The following is a 10,731-nucleotide window of genomic DNA, read 5'->3' as shown; positions in this document are numbered from 1 at the left end:
TACATCAAAAAGAAGCAGCTCTGTCTAAATTGTTTCGAGGCCATCATCTACGTGTAAGTGGGGCACCATACGTTGCTGCATCGCAGCCCCCCAAGTTCCGAGAATGCGAGTTCCTCAGCTTCCTCGCCCCTACACAGCAATCTCGTCCAAGCACTTCAGCGATGCAAACCTATTTCGCTTTCGGCACTTCAGCCGTTCTGCTGAGCACGGCAATCTTTGACGTGTGTAATTTGGGGACGAACTTCCGAGCACGATCTTTAATCGACTCAGGAACCGAGGCGACGTTCATTTTATAACACCTGTTTAACCTCATTAAGTTGCCATTCCGTAACACCCAGACCCAAGTATCCGGGCTAAATCATTCTGTCTCCGCGAAGTCCTCGAAGCTGTGTCATTTCGAGATCCCCTTTTCGAATTAGGCCGGTCTACAAGTAGACACCGCAGCGTACGTCCTTCCGTAACTAACAGGCAAACTGCCCTCCTATCCGATCCTCCGGGATTCTTTGAAGGCCCTGCCCGCTCTTCACTGAGCAGATCCTTCCTTTTTTCAGACCTCTTAAATTGATATATTGATCGTGGCTGACATTTTACAGTCCATCATGATGGATGACACCCGACAAAATATTTGCGGCTCTCTATCCAATGGTAATCCGAAACTGGTCGTTTTCACGACTCAGGTGCACCAGATAGGCGACCCTGATGTGCTCGACACGATTTTTTTTTTTTTCTTTTTTTTTTTTTACGCGCGAGTCCCACGGTCACACCTCCCGCCCAACCGACCGAGGGGCGCTGCCGTCTATCGTACGGCTCGAATCGCGGGAAGATAGACGCGATATAGAAGACAGTAAAGGACGAGGAAATATATGTATGTAGTAATATCAAAGAATTCGTTAAGTACGTTAGTATTGATCGCTTTAAAAACGGCAGAGAGTCAGAATTAGAGATAATAGGATAGAATCTATTATAGTCAGAACATAATACTCTGTAGGGATCATGCAACTCATAGTTAGATCTACAATGATTTAAAATTAGAGGTACGTAATTTCTAGTAAATCTGCTTGGAACAGTGAAGTTTAGCCGACTAACCAGGTCGGGACTATCCACTTCACCACGAATAAGGTTAAAAATAAAGACTGTTCCAAGCATCGTTCTACAGTTAGCTAAGGAGGGTAAGTTAATTAACATTAATCTATTCGAATAAGGAGGTAATCTACGGTTTGCATCCCAATTAAGGCGCCGTAAGGCAAAAAGTAAGAAGTTCTTTTGAACCGATTCAATGCGGTCCGAGTAAACTTCATATTGTGGACTCCAAACAGGTGATCCATACTCGAGGATCGGACGGACTAGAGAAATAAATAATGTTTTGGTCAAGTAAGGATCATCAAATTCCTTTGACCACCGTTTTATAAAACCAAGCACACCTCTGGCCTTATTGACAATAGACGAAATATGGTCTGAAAATTTATGTTTAGGGTCCAGAAGAACACCAAGATCATCAACATGTGTGATTCTGTCCAAAGAGCAGCCACTTAAAGTGTAAGTTGCGTGCATTGAGTTGGCACGACAAAAGGTCATAACTTTACACTTAGAGCCATTTAAGTTTAATACGTTATCACGGCACCAGGTTTGAAAGCAATCTAGATCGGATTGTAAGTCCAAATGGCGAGAAATGTCCTTATATTGCAAGCATAATTTTACATCATCAGCGTACATTAGTACACGCGAATGATTTATTATTAAGGGAAGGTCGTTAATAAATAAGGTAAAAAGGAGCGGACCTAGGTGGGACGCCGGATGTGACTCGGAGAATACAAGAAAGAGAGTTTTTAAAGAGGACCCGTTGCGTTCTGCCATTCAGATAACTTAGAATCCAATTTAGGAGATCAACAGGGAAACCTAATAAATCAAGTTTTTTTATTAAAAGTGAATAATTAACAGAGTCGAATGCTTTACTGAAATCCGTATAAACGACATCTGTTTGAAGATTATTTTTGAAACCCTGTACTACGAAGGAGGTTAGCTCCAGAAGGTTAGTAGTTGTTGATCTGCGTTTCATGAACCCATGCTGACATGGTGAAATAATTGACCTACAAAGGTGCTGCAAATGAGGAGTGATAACGTTTTCAAAAAGCTTAGGGTTAGCAGACAATTTCGAGATTCCTCTGTAATGGCTTGCATCCGATTTGCTACCTTTTTTATGGAGAGGGATCACAAAGGACTCCTTCCATATTTGGGGGAACTGAGTAGATTCCAAAGATAATTTAAACAGTTTTAGTAGAGGTTTGCACAAGGCTTCCGCACAGAATCTAAGCACACAGCCAGGAATTCCGTCGGGACCTGGCGAATAGACAGGCTTAACTCGCTGAAGATCATAAAGCAGTGAGCTTTCGTTTAAAGTGGGACAGAATATTAAATTTGACTTTGATACCGCGTAAGAGTAAGGTCGTTCGGAATGAGGTAACGTAGAATATGTGGTTTGAAAAAACTTGGCAAATAGATCGGCTATTGCCTGATCCGATGTTACCGAAGTATTTTCAAAAAATAGCGAGGAAGGGTAACTAGTTGCTTGCATCCGATTTGCTACCTTTTTTATGGAGAGGGATCACAAAGGACTCCTTCCATATTTGGGGGAACTGAGTAGATTCCAAAGATAATTTAAACAGTTTTAGTAGAGGTTTCCACAAGGCTTCCGCACAGAATCTAAGCACGCAGCCAGGAATTCCGTCGGGACCTGGCGAATAGACAGGCTTAACTCGCTGAAGATCATAAAGCAGTGAGCTTTCGTTTAAAGTGGGACAGAATATTAAATTTGACTTTGATACCGCGTAAGAGTAAGGTCGTTCGGAATGAGGTAACGTAGAATATGTGGTTTGAAAAAACTTGGCAAATAGATCGGCTATTGCCTGATCCGATGTTACCGAAGTATTTTCAAAAAATAGCGAGGAAGGGTAACTAGTTGTTTTGCGCTTAGTGTTAACGAAATTATAAAACTGTTTGGGTTCCTGTGCGAACTGAAACTTACAACGGTTTAAATAATTCTTATAACACTGAGCATTAAGCACGGTAAAATTTAACCGAGCACTTACATATTTAGAAATATAGATTGAGAACCGGTATTTTTAAATTTTATATAAAGTCTGGACTTAACATTTCTTAGATGTGTCAACTCTTTATTAAACCCAAGTTCTGGGAGGTAGAGGATTTGCCAGTCAAGATGGTAAAAGAGTCTGATTCCTATTGCGAAAGGAACTGACGCAATACGCTTTAGTTATGTTAGGTAATTCAAGGTCCATTGCATTAGCACATTTTCGAAAATCTTTTAAAAAGAGACTTTCCACACGCAGACGACTTCATTAGACTGTTGGGCACACGTTCGATCTGAACAAAACTCCGCCGATCTAGTCAGTCGAGGCGTATCCCTATATTAATTGGCAGGTAATCATCTCTGGTGGCACGGATCAGAGTGGCTGCAAGGGCCACGAAAGCTTTGGCCACCGGAAAGCGACACTCATCCAGTGACAGAGCTAGAGCAGCGCGTGGACAAAAAGCATTTTGTCAAGGCCCACAAACCGCCCAAAACTGCCACGCCCACACTTTTTAAAAATGTTTTGATATTTTTTCATTTTTTTATTGGTCTTGTAAATTTCTATCTATTTGCAAAAAAACGTTTTGCCACGTCCACTCTAACGCCCACAAACCGGCCGTAGCTGCCACGCCCACACTTTTGAAAAACGTTTAGATATTTTTTCATTTTTGTATTAGTCTTGTAAATTTCTATCGATTATATGTATGTTTATATGTATATTCATATATATCACTTTTCAGAAGAAACGCCGTTGGAAAATAACACGGTACTCATCTTGATTTTATCTGCAAGGGTCGCCGGTGGATCAGAATATCCGAACTCAAAGGACCATGTACTGAAGGGGGCGATAGCTTCAATTAATACGGCCTGTGATCGTCGCTTCGCTGTTGGTACTGTTGTCTCAAAAATGCATTCGTCGCTCACTGCACACCCTTTTCGGGAGATCGTAAGACTTTGAAGATTCAAAAACCAGAATCTAAAAGCAGGGGAAGGGGTACCATCACCCCGTTGACTCAGTTGGATTGCGACAAAGAAAATGCAAGTCGGCAATGAACGAGTCTCCGATGACCCGGTCAGCGGCCGCAATAGATTGAAGAAAGTGAAGAAAATCAACACCAGTTCCGGGCACACTTCACCGACTCCCCAAAATAGGGGAAAGCGAGAATACCCAGAGGTAATCATCCGAACATCAAATACCCGGGCAATTATCGTTCAGTCTATCGCCGGGAAGACTCAAGGATAACTCCAGTCACGAAAAAAAAAAATGTCAAAGAGCAAGGACACTAGCATCCTTTAAAAGAAATAACATGACTAACAAGGAACACACTTTGAAGGAAGACCATATTCCCACGAAACTCTCAGGATGGGCGGCAAGGAGTCTAAAGCCTCTGACAACACAGCAAATGTGATAAACACCGTGGAGGTTGTCGACCACAAGCAGAAAATAGAAGGAGTGTAACATACCCTGGAATTAATCGCTGCTATACTGATCTTTCTGGCTCTGTTAAAGATCGTGAAAATGTACAAGAGATACGTGCAGCGGAGGAGGGACCATCACCATACCCTGGGCAGGATTGCATCCGGTTTCCCACAAAGTGCTTAATTAAAAATACTAACGGCAAAACAATTAAAAATAAAAGAACAAGTGAACCAGCGCATGGCCGTTAATGTGAAAATCAGCACAAACAAGCAACAGCGTAGACTTCCCTAACAAGTGCTCGCTCCGAGTAACCTGAGAGCCGAATAGTAGCCAAAGCGTGCTACAAAAGAAAAGAAACCCAACTCATTCATATATTTATTTATATATGCATACTCCACTTAGTGTAGATTTTTTTATTTTTGTGTTCGTGTATATCTTATTATTGTTCGGTTACAATTAATTGGTGCACGATTGGTAACTCCAACACGATTGCGATGCTTTTAGCGAATTGCAATCCGTTAATACAACAAACTCTCGTCCGAGAGAACAACAGCCAATGTTTCCAGTTCATACGAATGGTATTTAGACTCAGCAGGGCAGGTGGTTTTACTTTAATACTCCACCACATAAGGATCCCCCTTGATCCGATGAATTAGCATTGCCCCAAATCCACAAGAGCTCGCATCAGTATGCAATTCTATCGGATGTTGTGGGTCAAAAATAACAAGTACTGGCTCACTTATCAGAATAGTGATAACATTCTTCCTAGTCTCCTCCAAAGCATCAGTCCAGTTAAAAGTGTTTTTGCTAGTTAGTGAATTGGTTTCATGATCTGAGAGAACCGAGGAACAAATTTTCGAAAATAAGACGCCAATCCAACAAATTGTGTTACGCTTGTCAATGTTTGCGGCGGCGGCAAGCATTTCAACGCAAGTATTTTCCGGAAATTGGGTCTTATTTCTCCAGCTCGCACCTCATAACCCAGATATTGTACCGTAGTCTTAAGAAACCCACATTTGGCAACGTTAAATGAGAATCCGGCTGCAGTCAAAACATCTAAGACAATATTTAATCTTTCGAAACCCAACTCTTTAGTAGACGACACAATCATGATATCATCCATTAGACTATTACGTAAGAATGAGCGAAATCTCCCAACGCGTTTATAACCGCTCGTTAAAAAACGGACAGAGCATTCTTGAGGCCAAACAGCATTGTCAAGTATTCGTAATGTCCGTCTGGTGTTACAAAACGCTGTACATTCGATAGAATCAGGATGTATATCTGATAGTAACCACTAGCCATATGCAAACACGTAAAGTATTTTGACCCAGCTAACCTAGCTATTTGGTCATTGATTAATGGCAAAGGAAACCTGTCAGCAAACGTATTGTTGTTAAGTTCACGATAATCAAGGCAAAGGCGATCTGATACATTTTTTTTTAATAAAAGTATTGGACTTGCATAGGAAGAACAACTAGGTCGAATAATGTTACACCTCAACAATTCGGTAATTCTTTCTGGTACAATTTCTTTTTCATTTGGACTTAATCGATATGGTCTCCATTGTTCCGTTTTACTAGGATCGACTAATCGAATTGTCATTTCACCTGAATTAAGTTTAGAGCAAGGAACTCCATTAATAAATGCATCTGAATAATTTTCCAGCCATTTAATTAACTGGTCTTTGTCATTACCGACTAATTCGGTATCAATATTCTTTGAGAAGGATAATGGATTAGTAACCTCACACAATCGTACAGGCTTCGATTTTACAAGCTTAATTTCATTAGGCTTAATAAAATTTCATATCCTTCACCAAGTACTTTTCTACCTATTATAATGTCATTTACAATAGAATCGTCTGGTACGATATGAAACAATATTTGTAAACTATTTTCATTCATTTTACATTTGCAGAGTTTCTGCTGTCTACAAGAAATTTCAGCATTTCCTATACCTCGGATAGGACTGCATGACACTCATTATTTGCTGGACGACTGTTTACCAAATTCAAAATTGCGGCTTCCGGTGTCTCCTTCACTCCAAAGCGTTGTAGAAACAACTCACGGAACTGTTCCCAAGTAATGCCAGTATAGCAGATTTGGGTCAGCCATGGCGAAGCATTTCCCTGCATGCAGTTACTTAGCAATATAATTAAGTTACTTCCTTCAATCGTTTGTTCTTTCATAACGATGATTGCAGTTGCGCACCATTGAATTGCATCAGCGCCAGCCACAACCGGATTAAATTTCAGAAGCACCAGTTGATTGTGCGGACGCGCCGAAGACTGCACATCTCCAAAAAATTTAGATTTTTCATTTCCAAGACAATGCGCAATTGGTCACCAGAAAGTGCAGGAGCTGGCACAGATCCCACTTCTGATGTCGGGTTAACGTTGTCGTTTTCGTTATTGTTCATTATTTTCTCGATTTTAACTACTACGTTTGCACTGCTCAGCCGTTCGTCTCCGACTCCCGTTCGTTGATGCTCAAAATAAATATCTATAAGCGGTTCCTACTAAGTTTATTAATAATCATTTTTGTCTGTGTGACGAATTTATTACCTTGATTTTATATTTTAATTGAAGTAGGGCTAAAGCATGTTTTGTATTTATTTTCATGTCTTATAAAATATTGGTAGGTTTTTTATATTTTTGTTTGATTTATTTGTATCATATGATGTTCATATATTATAGCTGCAAACCTATTATAAAAGCTTTCAAAGCCCAGAAACCGAGATATTCCGCCAAGGAATATATATTTAAATATCCAAGTTTTCGAATCGATTTACTTGCGAGGCTGTTTTCGATGACCGTCAAGGTACAGGTACAGGTACAAGGACCGTCTAGTAGTACAGTGAGTGGTGTCTCCTGAGAGCAGCTGTTGTGCACAGGTTGTGTTGGGCGACTTCCCAAAAAATGTTTCCGTGAGGGTAGGGCTGCAACTTATAATCGGTATAATCTGACTACCGCAGTCGGCTATGATATTGATATTTTATATTATAAAATAAAAAAAAATATAATTATTAATACCGCCGTTGTCAAATCAAAAGCCTTTTGTAATCTGGGTATAGCAGAATCACGATTTCAAGATGCTACATGCACCTTTCATTAATGGTGTTTAAACCGCTAATCGAATTCACGCGAAATGATGAGACTACGGGCGTTATATTTTGAACTTTAATATAGCTTTTCGCTGCCCTATAAGAATTTTAAATTCCTCCCAGTCAACTACCGCTTAATGAAAAGTTGATGAAAAGTTCTCTAAAATATTGAGAAGGTCATTCAAGTCGCTGTCGTCTTTAATCGCGCTGATAGCGGATGCGGTCGATGTTATTAGGCCATAGGCGCCTTTGGCTATTTGCTCTTTCTCAAGAATTTTGTGTATTAAAATTTTGTGTCAGTGAATTAAGACGGTGTGTTATGTTTTGAGCTCGCTTAAATTGCGATTGCTGCCAGGACCTGGAAGATGATAGATCAACGTTCATGGGCTCTGTGGTTTGTCGTGGGCTTCTGCGACGCACCCATTCGTCAGACTTACGCCAAGAATCGTTTAGTTGATTCTTTTTTGGTTTTTTAAAGCAATGTACATTTTTTGTGGCCGTATTCAGCTGCCAAATTTACCCCTTGCTTACCAGGAATACGGTGCTGGGCCCTTTGTGCTTTTTCTTTCATTGCCATAGCGTATGTTGCGCAAATTGACTTCGTTCAATGCTAGCTTCAGCTTCCCCAGCTAAAGTTATTGCCGACGGCAGTGTAAGTTTACGCTCCACCTCGTCATAGTACACATTGCTGAGGGCTTGGTCGCCTTTGATTGACGTAACTGCCTTAAGTTGCTGTCGTAACAGGCGAAATGAAGTTTTTGCCAAAATAGCATTGAAACTAAGTACAGTGTTGTGCGGCACTAGTAGGGTTCGCTCTGGGCCCTTACTTTTATTTATGATTAGAGTAATCGCCTTATAATGGAGGCTGGTGCCATCGAAATTGAAGAGCTTATACGCCTTTATGGCAGATTGTCTCCACGCTACGTACTCGTCTTTTTCACCGTCTTATTCGCCTGTGGAGGCTTTACACTCAAGTCCTCTAGCTCCTTGTTAAGTGTATCAAATTGGTTTTGAAATTGCTATCGAAACCTTTGTTATTGCTGCGTTACAGCGCATTGTATAATGTTTTGTAATTCGATAGCGTTCATCACTCTTTCCTCGCACTCTTCTACTTACTTCGGCTTACGTTCGCTATCAATCGTCCTTAATTTCCCAATATTGACCTGAAAAGTTAATTAAAACACTTGCTTCATGCCACCTATTTCTCACAACGTTCTTATGTATGGCCGAACATTTCGTTCGGCTGGGCTATTTGAATTATTTTTGTTATTATATCTTTTTAAAAGGGTATACTAGATTCGTTGAAAAGTATGTAACAGGCAGAAGGAAGCGTTTTCGACCATATAAAGTATATATATTCTTGATCAGGATCAATAGCCGAGTCGATCTGGCCATGTCCGTCTGTCCGTCTGTATTAGTCTTGTAATTTTCTATAGATTTACCAAAAAACTTTTTGCCACGCCCACAAACGCCCACAAACCGCCAAAAACTGTGTTTAAGACTCTCCTTCTCCCTTCCACTAGCTGAGTAACGTGTATCAGATAGTCGGGGAACTCGACTATAGCGTTCTCTCTTGTTTTTAAAATACATACTCAGGACTTTTTTTTCAGTTATAAAGATTTCATTGTGACCGACATTTTGGACACGAATGCGCAAAGAAAAATTACTATAAAAAACAATAGGGCTCATAGAAAACATAAAACAAATGCTGTAAGACATGCTGTTTTTTTCACAAAATAACCCAATTGCCAAATGAAGTCGTTGCAAATGATCTGTCAAAAATCGAAGTACGATAGTCCCCTCCAAAAAAATAATATTTTCGAAAAGCCCATTCCTTCATTCCAAATCCTGCTGAATCCCGTTAAGCACAACAGCGCTATTCTATAATTTGCGAATAACAATATCTTAACCAACTGCGGTAACCAGATAGTAACGATTGAAAGTTGCAGTGCTACTCATCTAAAAACATTTTGCAGAAAAATCAATCCATCTTATCATCATCAAAGATGAAACGGCTACAACCAAAGAGGAACTAGTAACGGAAATATTTCTGATTATATTCGTTGAAGAAATAAAAGCGAACGACACGGAACCTAAAGCTTTAAAAGCTTCTTTAAAATATCTACCGCGCCAGCTACACCAACGCTCGTTAACATCACAGACTACCAGTAAGCATTGCATACTTGCAGGAGCTAAATATGGGAAGGTTTTCCAAAAGTCCAATAGTGATGGTACCCAAAAAAAGGGTACACCGGAAATACTAAAATTTTGTATGGCGATTGCTTACATTTGTTTAATTTATCTGGAGTTATTTCATCGATATCGTGATATATAGATTTTGGTGATAAATATATAAATCAGAATCAAACACTAAGTCGACAAAGCCATGTCCAAGTGTCCGTTTGTCTGTTTTTCCGTTTCTGCGCAGACTAGTATATAAGTTTAAATGGACCAGTTCGACCACTATATCATGTAGCTGCCACGGAAATAATAAAAATAAAGGGTTTTAATTTGAACCGTGTTTCCATTGGGAAAGTTACTATTCAATTAAAAATAAAATTGTTACCTTTGAGTATTGAGCGCTTTAATTTGGTATACATCAGTGTTTTTGGTAACATATATTTATAGAGTAAAAAGTATTTAACAGGCAGAAGGAAGCGTTTCCGTTCATATAAAGTATATATTCTTGATCAGGATCAATAGCCGAGTCGAACTGAACATGTCCGTTTGAGCGTTCGTATGTCCGTATGAACGATCTCTGGAACTATAAAAGCCAGAATGTTGCCCACTCCAACGCCCTCAAACCGCCCAAAACTGTGACGAACACACTTTTGAAAATGTGATATTTTGTGTTTTTTTATATATGTTGTAAATTGTTCTCGATTTGCCAAAAACATTTTTGCAACGCCGACTATAACGCACACAAAACAAACACGCCAAAACATTTAATTTATTTTTCATTTATTATTTTTTACCCAATTACCGATATTTCAGAAAATGTGGAAAGTTCCCGTGCTCACTACCTGTGTAACGGGTAGTCCGGAAATTGGACTACGGCATTCCCTCTTGTTTTTAAACTAGTTTAAAATTATTCTTATACTTTGTTTGTATTAGCATTATA

The sequence above is a fragment of the Drosophila santomea genome, unplaced genomic scaffold, assembly GCF_016746245.2.
Source record: "Drosophila santomea strain STO CAGO 1482 unplaced genomic scaffold, Prin_Dsan_1.1 Segkk85_quiver_pilon_scaf, whole genome shotgun sequence".
Taxonomy (NCBI): Eukaryota; Metazoa; Arthropoda; class Insecta; order Diptera; family Drosophilidae; genus Drosophila; species Drosophila santomea.
The sequence above is the reverse complement of the archived record's forward strand: the minus strand, read 5'-3'. Positions refer to the sequence as shown.